Source organism: Amphiura filiformis, chromosome 3 (genome assembly GCF_039555335.1).
Source record: "Amphiura filiformis chromosome 3, Afil_fr2py, whole genome shotgun sequence".
NCBI classification, from domain to species: domain Eukaryota; kingdom Metazoa; phylum Echinodermata; class Ophiuroidea; order Amphilepidida; family Amphiuridae; genus Amphiura; species Amphiura filiformis.
Window position 1 is genome coordinate 43844299 of NC_092630.1, and position 13197 is coordinate 43857495.

Genomic DNA, 13197 nt, shown 5'->3' on the forward strand with positions numbered 1-13197 from the left:
ACACATCTAAGTAAGGTCTCTTATTTGTATAATTGGTATATTTTGACTGGAAAAGATTTGAAATCGTTGCAGCAGTTTGCTACATTAGGTACAGAGTTAATAGGTACTTGCACGTGTTGGTTGGTAGTGATGATCATCTCATAAATAATTTGCATCGGATCCGGAGATATCCTTTTTTGACCCCCTCAATTGGCTGGTCTGGTTACTTCAACCAGTGGTAGAGAGGGAATTGAACGACTAAACAAACATATCACCATTACAAGTAACTCTCATAACAAATATAAAATGATAATCAAATGTCATATCAGATTTAGTTACATTGAGTCAATTTCATAATATTGTTGAGTGATTTAATTACTTTTTATGTAAATGATTTGGCTATATATAGAAGAAGTAATTACGTAGAAAGGTAATCATCTGTGGTAGTCGCGACTCCAATCGACTGAGATGAACAATGATGACAATTATAGTTATTAGTTATGATAAATTGTACAAATTTTAGTTACAGATAAACGAAATGCATGAGATATTCAAAATGCCAACTCGTTATGGTTTTCTCCACTTTACTGGCAATCGAAGTTAAACAGATAAACTATATTCTCTTTCTTCACTTTTCAGTTTGAAGTTAACAAATACATTTTATTTTATTCTGGGAAATCAAGATTTGTTTAAAACAAATTTGCCATCCAAAAGAGGAAGTTTTATAATAAGCAAATAATTTGGCATGTGCAAGGGGGGACGCAAAGATTTTTTTGGCAGGCCAAGAGGGGCAAGCATTTTTTGGTGGATGGAAAGGGGAGGCGAGCAATTTGAAAATTTTTGGAAAATATTTTGCGGCTCTTTAATTTTATTAAACAAATATTTTGTGACATTTAATGTTTTCTTTGGTTGAAAAGATATTAAAAAAAATCCTCAAATTTGCCATCCTAAAGAGGAAGTTTTATAAAAAGCATGTCATTAGCAATAAAGGCAATTTATTAGCAATAAAAGCAAAAACCGGAGATGCTTTAATTAACATTACATGTGAATGACTTGTAAGTCAATGGTGTTTAAAAAAAATACTGCTGATTATTAAAGACTAAGAAAGGAAAACTCCAGATTTATCTCTTTATGGACCATTCCAGCTGAAATCCACACACCCCTGTAGAAGACAGTAATCTTCCACACACACAAGGAGTATGAATTACAAAAGGGGTTACCTGAATAACTGATTCCAACACCACCTGTGTGGGAGATTAAGGTTATGTCTTCCATATGGGGTGTATATGGATTTCAAATTGAATAACCATATCAAGGATAGTCCTGGAAATGCGCTCTAAAGAGCATACCACTCTGTCAGCCCCCTTAAATGTACTTCTAAGAAGGTTTGCTTGTAAGCCCCATTGATTATTAAACAACTGAGTTAGCAACCATAAACATTTGACTTTAAATTGTTTAAAAAATAAATTTGTTTAACATTCCAAAATCCATCGATGAATGAAATAACTTTGATTTTGAGTGGCCTTCCCCTGTTATTTGTGGAGGGAGTGTGTCATCATGTGGCTTTAGATGAGCTGGGTGTGATTTGGAAAGAACTGATTGGAAATAATTTTCAAGCCTTTCTGCTTACTATAGTAATTGAATTGGAAAGCATTATATTTATGATAGGGCTCCAAAAAACTGATTAATATTCTTGTTTTAATCATGTTTTTTTAAACCAAAATATTACCAACCTGAAAATATTACAATGTTTCCCCAATAATTTATGCTTTAGATAGGATTGAAAATTGTTTGTGCAAGTTGGTTTTAATAAAATTTCGAGAAAATAAAGGTTTGGTAACCCTTGCACTGGGTCAAATGAATTACATGAATAAATGAGTGCAAATAATGAACTGGTTTTACTCACTGTATTCATCTGGAAAATCAATCATTTCGATGTTGAAATTTGACCTTTAATTCTATTTATCCTAGGTGTAATGACCTTTACTACATGTACTAAGAGCGATTCTATTGATTTTTGTTACAGGGGAGTCACTACATTTATGATATGATAAAACAATTGAAATATATTCGCTGTTGTAGTGCACGTTGGTTACTGCTCCAAGCCTGGGCTCATACACCTGTTTCGAATTTTGATATGCCACATAGGCTTTGTGTTGTGATCATTTTGATCAATGGTTCGTAACAAAGAAAGCATGATCCAGTTGACCTAGCGACGGTCATATTCTAACGTGCACTACAACAGCGAATAATCCTCTCCTGAAAAGTGACATAAAATCCGGCAACACTAGTTCCTAATTTACATGCTTTAGCGTACGACTATCAGGAGAAACATCAGCTGGTGAATTAAACAACGGTTGTGTAATTAACTGACTTTGAAAGAACAGTTTCCTAAATTCAGTACTGACAAAATCAACATAATTGGAAGAGCTATCTGAACAACCTGTTCCTGTACTATGTAGTACAGCGCCGTAGCAAGCGGGGCGGCCGGGGATGCAATGGCCGCCCCACTTTTTGAGAAATTTGTTACGTTTTTCTTTATATCTTTATTTCAATTTGGGCATATATTTATATTTTGGCCACCCCACATTAGTCATGGCCGCCCCACAATTTACAACCTTGCTACGGCCCTGATGTAGTACAACTTAAGCAATACAAACTATCGGTCCATTTTTCCTATTCCACTCCGCATTAAACCAGATGACCTCTACAAACCCCTGCATGCTACGCTATAGGACCAGCAACAGCCGTCGGCGGTTTAGTGTTAAAATCGGGAAAATTGTAATAGTCACAATTTATGCAGCGGTCTATATGGATTTCATATATATTTGTACACTTCATGTATTTTTTTTCAGTGAATTTTGATGGCTGTTATACACACCGACCGATTTTTTTTGTACTAAAAATACTACAAAATCACCCATACCACAAAACACGCGACCTTGCATAGGACTGAGCTAGTCTCGCAGTGCACCAGCAGCTCTCTGCAGAAAAACTGCCCTGGAAAAGGATTGCAGCGTCGCAGCAAATATGCTAAGGTGTCTGAACCTAGTTAACGGTTTATATTAACTAAATTTACCCTTTTTACTTCAACAAGTAAACTATAAGCTCCATACATCAGTTTCAATTTGATAACGGTAAGATATTTCAGTAAGTTTTCAGGTCAAAATTTCTCTGCTTGTCAGGTCACGTAAACACAAGGTTATTGAGCGCTGTTCTCCACATAGGATATTTTGGTTGATTCCAGTTTTCAGCGGGTATGATTTTATAAAATTTTTACTACGTGGCATGATTATATATGCTGCTTTTTTGTTTATTTTAATCAATAATGATTACTCTTACTTATATTTGTATTTGGATGAACTACAGAAAACATATTAGTTACTACACTTTAAGTTTCAGCGCATAAAAACTATTATATTGTTCCACTCTTTGTTATACCAACCACCTACTCGTGTGAATAATGCTACAGTCTGAACGGATATGGTAAATGGTAGCAAGGTCGCCCTTCGGTTAAGTTGCTGTTGAACCTGGTATATCATGGAAGGTCGTGGTTAACCCAAATTAATAGACGTTTGTGGGACAAAGGTCGCGCCTATGCGCCACACAGTAGAAAGATTGAATTGGACATAGGTATTACTTACAATAAGCAAAACTGACTGCAAAAGTGTTTGTACAAGGTGTAAACCATGACCTTGACTCTCCACATAGGCAACTTGCAATTGAAGTTTGTGTTCTGACTTCAAATATTTGGTCAATGATTGCATAAATATTTCTTTAAATCTTAAAGTAACAGAGTGTAATAATCCATCCAAGATGGTTCCAAAGTCTCCCTATAAATAGGCACCTGATGATATAGACCTAATTGAAATACCCAGATATTCAAAACAGGAGCAAACAAAATTGTAAGAAGTTCACTGCGATCATCATAGTCCCCTGAAATATAGGCCTATATCACTAAAGGAGATCATGCAATAAGCGGAACAATACTACCACACCCTCTTTTATGTGCAAAGTGAATACTATTTTCAAACATTTCCAGTGTGGTCAATATGCAATATGCACATACCTGAAAGAAACCATGTCCTATGAATTCTACTCCCAGATATGTATAGACACAATAATTACCATGTACACTTAAATATACCGGCTGAGAGTGACACTCAAATTACAAGTTATTTACAAGTAACTCATCAGTGACACTGATTAATTTACCAGAGAGGATAAAACTGATCCAGATTACATTGAACTGTAATTTCAAATACCATTCTACAAAACAAAAGCCTTATTCCTCATTTCAGTTATACTCTAAACCAAAGGATGTCACTCATTGATAGACCCTGACATTCGAAAGCCCTTTGCAAATATGTCATTGGTATGAGAGACCAGAGGCAAAAATAGACAAGGGTATTCTGGAATTAGACTGACTGATTCAAAAATAGATGCTAGTACTACATGCTATCGGAATTCAAAATCCCATTAGTGTTATATCTGCAATATCATACTGAGCAAACAAACAAATAAATAATCAAGACAAACATTCAAATTGGCATGAAATATGTCACAGTGGCATCTTCTTTAGTTTGGCTTGGATCATTTCTGATCATGACATCAACGACCTTGGACCATATGGTTTAGTTCTAGACTTGCAGAGGTCTTGACCATTGCATTGGCAGGCACAATGCCAGGCAGGGAAGACACCTATAAATAAATGCCTCTGGGAATATTTGCTTTCATCTTGTGGCAGCCGCCATGGGAATATATATTGTATCATGTGATGTATTGCGTTTATTCAAAACAAAGCGGCCTTGATGTTGCACATCTTCTTCTTCCATGGATATATATATACCAGTATAGACTTGAAATGTAGTATTGGTGGGAAACATTTTGTATATAGTGCCAGTGAACAATCATTCAGTCTTTCTATTTGAGCATATCAGATCCTCTCTCATAATATAGTCAAAGTCATCAAAAAGCAGCTTTACAAGTAATGCTAGTGTAGAGGGACATCTTACTTCTTAGATGTGAATGTCACAACTCAAGTCAATGTAGTACGATTAGGTCAAAAATGGGATGAGATGCTCGGAGAGATGCTAATGTATAGGCTGAACTAAAGAAGTTTTAGTGGGTACTAAGTATTAGCTAAAATTGCCCTGTTTTATGCAGCAAAGTTTATAATACTGGACTCCAATGATTCTATAGCTGCTTAATTCTTCCAATCATAATATACGTGAAAGAATTGAAATCACCAAAATCCAACAACCTGGACTGGAGACTGTGACCATAGACTTACAGTCTATGCTGTGACCTGCCAGCTACTGCAAGAGCTGGTTTAATAAATCAAACATAATTTCTTGTCAAGTTTCTCCAATTGTTCCATGTCAGAATGCAATTAATTACCTTTCTGTAATGAGCTGTAATGGTAATGTTGACAAACAAGGGAGACATTAATGTAACTGACTTACATAACCTATAAGCATTTGTTTGTGACAGAGATTATCAGGCATGAGACTGCACTTTCCTAAAAAAAACTGAAAAAACTGAAAATGCACGTGAAATTGGGCAAAAAGTACCAAAAACAGGCTGAAATTAAATAAAGTTGCGGAAATTTTGACTATAAAAAAAACTGAATTCAGTTTTTAAACTGAAAATTCTCATGCCTGGATTATGGTGAAGACACTGATGACATACACATACACACTGTTATAAACCTTTTTGCAGCTACGCGTAACTTTGGGTGCCCCACTTTTTGTCACCTAGCTATGCGCCTGGGTGAGAATATCATAAGGACACATCACATTCATCTGTCCGAGCATATGGATGTCATTGTAGTCCTGTTCAATCGTAGCATACTAGGTGTATCTATAGATACAATTTATTTTCAACAAAATATTAAAGCATTTTGGCTTTTAAGAATTTGAATACTTTAGCAGATGGAAGAAATTGAGGACGAAGCTGTCACCAAAATGAGGAAGATCTGTCATCATTGGATGACAGATCACTCATAATTAACTCAAATTATTATACAGCAGGTGGCAATTCAAGAAACTATACATCACATTTTGTTTTAAGAAATCCCTGATAGAGTCTCAGGGTAGAGTGTTAAGAAAGTTCCAGTTTTGGCTATTTTTACCGAGTAATACACTGAAGAAGCCACTTATTTGAGTTATGACAAATAACAGGTCAAAACAAAGGTTTTCGCTATTTCCTCCACTGAAAATCATGCACATGGGGGACACAAACACCGCTAGCGGTGGGGACCGCTCCAATTCATCTTCATAGTATAATGGAATACCGTAAATGTTTGCCTAATGGCGCTATGGGCTCCCTTGACATAAGTGGAATTTTAGGCACAACCTAAAAGTGCCCTCTCATAAAATAAGGGCACAGAACTTTAATTTTTCTTGGGATTTTAGAGGAGGGAGCTCTCTATTTGCACATGAAATTTATCCTAAGGCAAAGGAGCCCAGGTGCGCCATTAGGCGAATGTTTACGGTAATAAACTCCTATCCAGTATACTATCTCCTTGCCAAATTATTACCGAATTGTCACATTGGGACCAAAATCCACCTGCATCCAGAGGTATATACATGGGAAATTAACACACCATGGAGACATTGGCTAAGTAGTCCACAGGGGTAGGACCTGGTTAATGGTGAACTGGTCTTAGATGTAATATTCTCACAGATCATTTCACATGAGTTCATCTATCTCTTTACCTATCATATCCTGATCTGTCTAAACTGATCACCATACACTGTTCTTACTTACATCCGCATCAATGCCACTTGATAGCACACACTCAAAACTCAAGGGCTTTTTTTTCATGGCATATTAATAAAATCTTCTATACAGCTATTAGATTTCTTTTTTCCAATGTATAACAGATTTATTGACATTATTAATATTCAGAGAGTGTAGCTCAACCAACTCCTTGAGCACCTATGATTACAGCATGATGAGCACTCCTGGGCTTTGACGCCATCTCTCAGTTTTCACCATCTTTTAGATTGTGCAGAAAAGGTTGGTAACATGTAACAAACTCACAGTGTGTTTGTATGCTTCTGGCAAATCACACACTATGATGTTTAGGAGAAAAGAGTCAACACCAAATTTGCATATAAAATTGGTGTTGAAGCTATAAATGTTCATTTTTGTTAGAGTAACTACTGCTTATTAAACAAAAGCACCTCAAACAGGCAACTGATATCTTAATATTGAAATCACATTTGATGAGGTGAACTTTACCTTTATATCAAGAACAGTGGCATACCGGGTGAACTTTCTGGAGAAAACAGTAAAAACGGGGCAAATTACAATATCTAACCCAAATATTTGCTTGTTTATACAAAGTGGGCCCTTAAGGGTATACGAATATTGTTGGTCGAAGCAGCAGAAAAAAGTAGTTCACAGCATCTTGCGAATGGTAGTGAGCTTTGGCAAAAATGACATTGCTCAATTCATAGCGAGCGTGTAGAAGAATTCAAATATCACAGATATACTTTTGTAGGTCCCGTGGTTCTTGAGTTATGTTGTAAAGAGGGCTGAAACAACAACACTTTTGTAAAACGTACATAACTCATTAACAACAATAAATTAAGCAAGTTTTCAAAGTATATGATTTGTAGAATGAACTTTTGCAAAACACCAAAGTGTTATTTTTCAATAATATATTGATTCAGATAATGAAAATCAATTTTGTTTGGCTGCTTCGACCAACAATACCTCGTATACCCTTAATAAGGTGGATTTTAGTCTTGAACATGCTTAAAGAAAGATACACATTACACATTTGGTTGGATTTCAAGCCTATCTTCAGTAGATAGCAAATGAAATCTGGCAAAGGAGCATCACTGTATTTACCTGATTTTATGGCAATTTAAATTCACATGAAGCACAGACATACAGAAATAAGCTTCCACAAATTACACGATCTGTGTTTTGTTGTGGATATTTGGTAAACATTTTTAAAGAAAAAGTGAACATCTTGATTTTGGGAATTTTGTGCCACAAAACCGGCCGTCACTGGCAATTTGCGAAAAAAGGTTACCTACAAATTTAAGTTGTTTTACAGTAGTTCTAAGTACTCTAAGCAAATTAAAGGACTAGACATCCTAATTAGATTAAGTACAGAAACAACATATAAAGTAATTATAGTGGTAGTGCAAGCACCTGAAGCTGGGAAACATCAAAGCATTTTGTTGAGGTCACTAAAACTCCTGGGTTTAAACCCACCCTTGAGTGCCAAGTGAGATGAATTTAATTAAGTGCGCTTTTGTTCAAAATGGGTCGCATGGAAAATGGGTCAAACGATTCTCATCCTCCTACAGCTTACAAATTACACGGGTGGGTTGATGACATTTCAAACTTTTGATCTTGTGTTGTATGATAAAGTAATCAACAAGAGTATTTGCTATAACATAAACCTTTATGATTACTATCATCTTATATTGCGTGGATGAAAAAACTCCCAATTTCTAGTATTAACTAGTGTTGTAAACAATTTTTCAATACACTGCATTTTGTTTTTAGGCTTCGTAGCATGCAAACGATAACCAGTCAAGTTTCAACCTGTCATCAATTTCAATAGCATCTATATAATTAGAATAGAATGAAAATAATTATGGAAATAACCCAATTGACAACCTCATTCTTCACATTACCCCACCAAAATGCAATTGGTATCCGGGGAAAGCTCATTTTTCACCTAACCCCAGTGAAATTTTAGGACTAAAATAAATTTTGTTTATGTGGCAAGAACAAAAACATGGAGTCTAATGATTTATACCTCCCAAGAAGTTCTACAGTTTTACTGCCAGGCCACTGCGATACACATTTTTGTTTCTATAATCCAAACCACTGGAGCAAATGAACTCAAAACTGTGCAATGAGAATGTTTGGGTGCTGGACTGAAATGTAAGGTAGAAAACACTACATAATTGAACCACACACCTTTATCACCTTTGTTAAAATGCATTCAAATAAAACAAACTTAGTATTAGTTTGGTAGCACTAAATATAAGCTTTCAAACTTTCAGTCGGAGCACTACCCATAACATGGTCACTTTGCACATTAAAACCTAGTGAATAGCTGTCCAAGACATCATCCATTAGCCTGAATCAAGCCCATTAATATCACACCCCTTCCTTTAAAGCCTCTGAAGATAACTAAAGAACATATTGCAAGTATGATAGCCAAGCGGTCACTCCCCTACCTGCAGCAGGATATATGAAGATAATGGTAAAACAATCTACCTGTCAATGGAGTGCTGGGAGCCAAGATAAATGAGTGTCGCACATCTATATGGAGTAAATGTGTTGTAAGAGGCTAATTTAAGTCTCTAAACACGGTGTGATGTAACAGCTTGAGAATGTATTAAGTGTAGCAATTGCTCACATCTTTAATTAAGGTACTGAGGTGCAAAAAACCATTGTTGATGGTTAACAATTGATAGCATTAGCGCCAATCCGATTTGAAATGTGTGTGGGGGGGGGACAACCGGCCAAAATTGTTAAAAAGTGGCTGAAAAGAACAAAAAATGGGTCATTTTGCCAAAAAATGTACGTCCGTCCTGTTTTTGTCAAAACCGTGAATGTTTCCTTCATCCAATCAGAAAAGTTTTTATATCAAACAGTTTTTTTCATTCTGTCAACAGATGATGCAATTCAATGTTTATAGCAATGAGAATGTGAAAAATCTGTTGAAAACGACCTATTCAAGCACAACTTTTGACCAAGATGTAGTTTTTAAAAGTCAAAACTTCAAGTGTTCCTTACAATATTTTTCAAATTTTATGTCATTAAATGAAAGAACGCACTTATATTGTCCATGAGCAATGGCCAATTCTCTTTCAATTGCAAATCTTGTGCAAAAAGTTACTATTTTCACCTGTTTTGTCATATGTTGTAAACATGACTTTGCTAAAGAGTGCTTACAAGTTGATAAGCTCAGCAATCAAAAGGTCAGTGATGTAACAGGGGGAAGACTGCCCTCTTGGAAAAAATATTGTCATGTAAAGTTGGGATAGTCAAAGTGCAAATTATTGTTCTGTTAAATCAGGTTTTGTTTGGATGGTCTTTCCATATAACTGGAACAAAATTCTCAGTGACCAGGCTTAGACTAGCCCTAGACTAACTCCATCAAACTTACAGTTCATAATGCATTAGATTCATGAAAATATTATCTTGCGACTTTGGTTGTGTACCATAGCGTGACTGACTAGCAGCGCCTGTGTACCTCCACCGTTGTGACAAGATCACGCTCTGAAGTTGTGAAAATAACAAACTCAGTCAAAAGATCAATTTGGACACAACTGCACAGTCTCTATGCAACAAGAATCATGTTGCAAAGTCTGTCACCTTTTGTCCACAAAGTCATCAAACCAGAAAGTTGATGAATGAGGGCAGCAGTCTATTTGCACCCAAAGAACATTAGGGCTGGTAGCTGCTGGTTATGTACTTGGTCAAGATGGAACTGGATTCAAATCATCACCAGAATGCAGAATGTGCTTTTTAAAATTTTTACATTCACCATGTTGTCATTAGGGATGAAATGTAGTATATTTCCCTCGATTTCAAAAAGATTGAAAATATTTCATAAACAAAAAGGAAGAATATATAGAGATTGTTTGCAATTTTCATTAAAAAAACAGGAAATATGTCTATATAATACATGAAAATGTGTACGTTCCAAAAAATAAACAACTTGCAATATTTCTGAAAGCATGAAAATAGTATACAGTACTAGTTATCTGTGGTTGTCCATGTCCACACAGTGAAAGTTTATGCTACAGCATTGTTACTATTTACTGAAGATAGCATAATGGTTCATTATCTAATATAATAAATGGGTCACATTTGTCCATTATACTGTCAGTATTCATCACCTGTGACATTTATTATAAAATAATTCTTAGCACCAAAAATAGCAAGGCCAATCTCATTACCTACAAATATTATTACTTAACTTAAATGTCATTACCTACTGTCACAGGTAAAATGAAATTGATGCATATCCTGTACTTTTTGGACATGTTTGTGTTACGTCAGTGTACATTTTTGTGTTGCTATATGTTATGATATTATATTGATTCATAGAAATAGTAATATATGCTGCCAACAAGTTCCCCTCATTCCTTAATGTTTGTCAGTTTTACTTACTGTATATGGGGATATTTTAAGACTTCTAGAATCCTGAAATTACTAGCAACAGTGTGAAAAATAAAGTAAAAAATTGTATACCGATGTCTTAATGCAAAAATGTCACTTATGTAAATGATTGTTTAGAAGTATATTTTTAATGAGACAGATCATCCAAATCTCATCAAATATTTGACTCAAGAGATTTGTTGAGATTATTTAAGTAAGTATTTCATGAACTTCCACTCCCAGTGATATAAAGTTTCTTTGTTCTCAAGATGATCATTTAATTAACCCGCTCTAGAACAAAGAAACCTATTACCAATTTTTCTTTAATTTCTAATTAAAATTCACTAACATTAATACACTATCATTAAATGATAGTAGTAGTTCAAAACATTATTTTGTAAATTAACTCTAATACTGGAACTAAAATTTGCAACTCACCTGTTGAAGTCTGATGCTTTCGGATGCAACATAGCAAAGTGAGTTGCAAATTTTAGTTCCAGTATTAGATTTAATTTGCAAAATAATTATCCTTTATACTTGTCAGCATTGAAGCATAAGCTTTGCTTAAATCTTGGGCCTATAGAGTAGGTCTACATCTTTTCCACTATATGTTGAAGCTCCTTTAATATCGTAACCGCTTTCCCCATTCTATAAAATTGCCTCATATTTGTCACACATGAAGGGAGCGCAACACTATTTCGGCCTACTTCAAGCGCCATTTCTGACATCCCTGCAATACTTGGCAAACTAAATTTGGTATCAAATTAAAGCTCTGTTTCTGTAGATTCCAAAACTTTTGTCGGCATATATCGATGACCGTTGACTTTTTTCACTATTTTTCGGTGCAAAAAAAAAAGGGCTAAAAATATACTAAACTCACCACTCACATTTCAAAAGTCGGAAGTTGGCTTAATCCATACAGAGATTTACTTTTGAGATAAAATGTCCGTTTTTTTCTGCATTTTATCATTGACGACACTTGTCAAATTCATATGAGCTGATATTGAGTGATTTAGAGTGAACATGTCGGTAGATATGGTTGCTACAATCTCATATTTACTATGGACTATATTAGCCGAATTTTGTTCTTACATAAAATGCGTAGTGATTTAGTGTTGCGCCCTCATAAGGGCCAAGTGCAAAAACTGTGTCATCTCCATTAGCTCCCCTGTGTAATGTTATTCACAAGCAGGATGCATAACATTACCCAGGGGAGCTATAGAGATGAGATAGTGTTGCCCTGAGCCCTAGACATGTGATGATTGTATCACACGAAGTAAAGTCCCAAAGATTTGAAAAATTACAAAAACTCCTGGTCCAGTCTAACACTTTTTCTATTAAATTGTTAATAATACCTGTTGTATAGCACACAATTTGTAATTGTTATTGCCGCACATGTGAGGACTCTGTCATTAAACCACATCTCTTAAAGAATTGGGTCTTATTGAAACCTTCCCCTTAAAGTCCTTCCTATCAGCTGTCAGATTGCATTAATTCTATAGACAATACTTTACATATAAGTTTGTTATTGTGCCTGTATATGACATGCATAGATTTCATCATATCTTGTTGACTACTCATATGAAATTACTTGCAAATCACACTTTACCTTGACCGTAATTCAAGAAGCTTTCTATTTTTAAGTTTTTCTGTTCTGTCTCTGTTTTCTTGTTAGGATTTCAGATTCTAGACCAATTTGATGCCAAATGTAACTATTTTATTGCTCTGTCATCTTGAGTTTTGTTTGACGCAGTGAAGTGTTATGGTTTGATGGTAATTGGGATTGATTTTGGCCTTGTAAAGATTTTCAGCAGATGCTGCTGTGAATTGTGATTTGAACTGCATTTGCTGCCGAGTCTTCATGTAATATTGAAATGAAAGCATATTGTGAGGTGATATTATTGCTTATTGCAACTAAATAAATATATCACAATATTTCATTTGTAAATATTGTTTACTTCTAGATAGCAATCCAATGCTATCTTCAGTAGATAGCAATTTAATGCTATCTTCAGTAGATAGCAATCTAATGCAATATTTAGTAGATAGCAAAGCTAATGCTATCTTCAG

At 35.1% G+C, this 13197-nt stretch overlaps 1 protein-coding gene across 1 annotated transcript in view; it reads right to left on the reverse strand.

Annotated features, from left to right (window-relative positions):
- LOC140148577 (A-type potassium channel modulatory protein KCNIP1-like) overlaps window positions 1-13197 on the reverse strand; it is a 548406-nt gene that overhangs the window by 274204 nt on the left and 261005 nt on the right. The gene's annotated exons all lie outside the window — the stretch shown is intronic.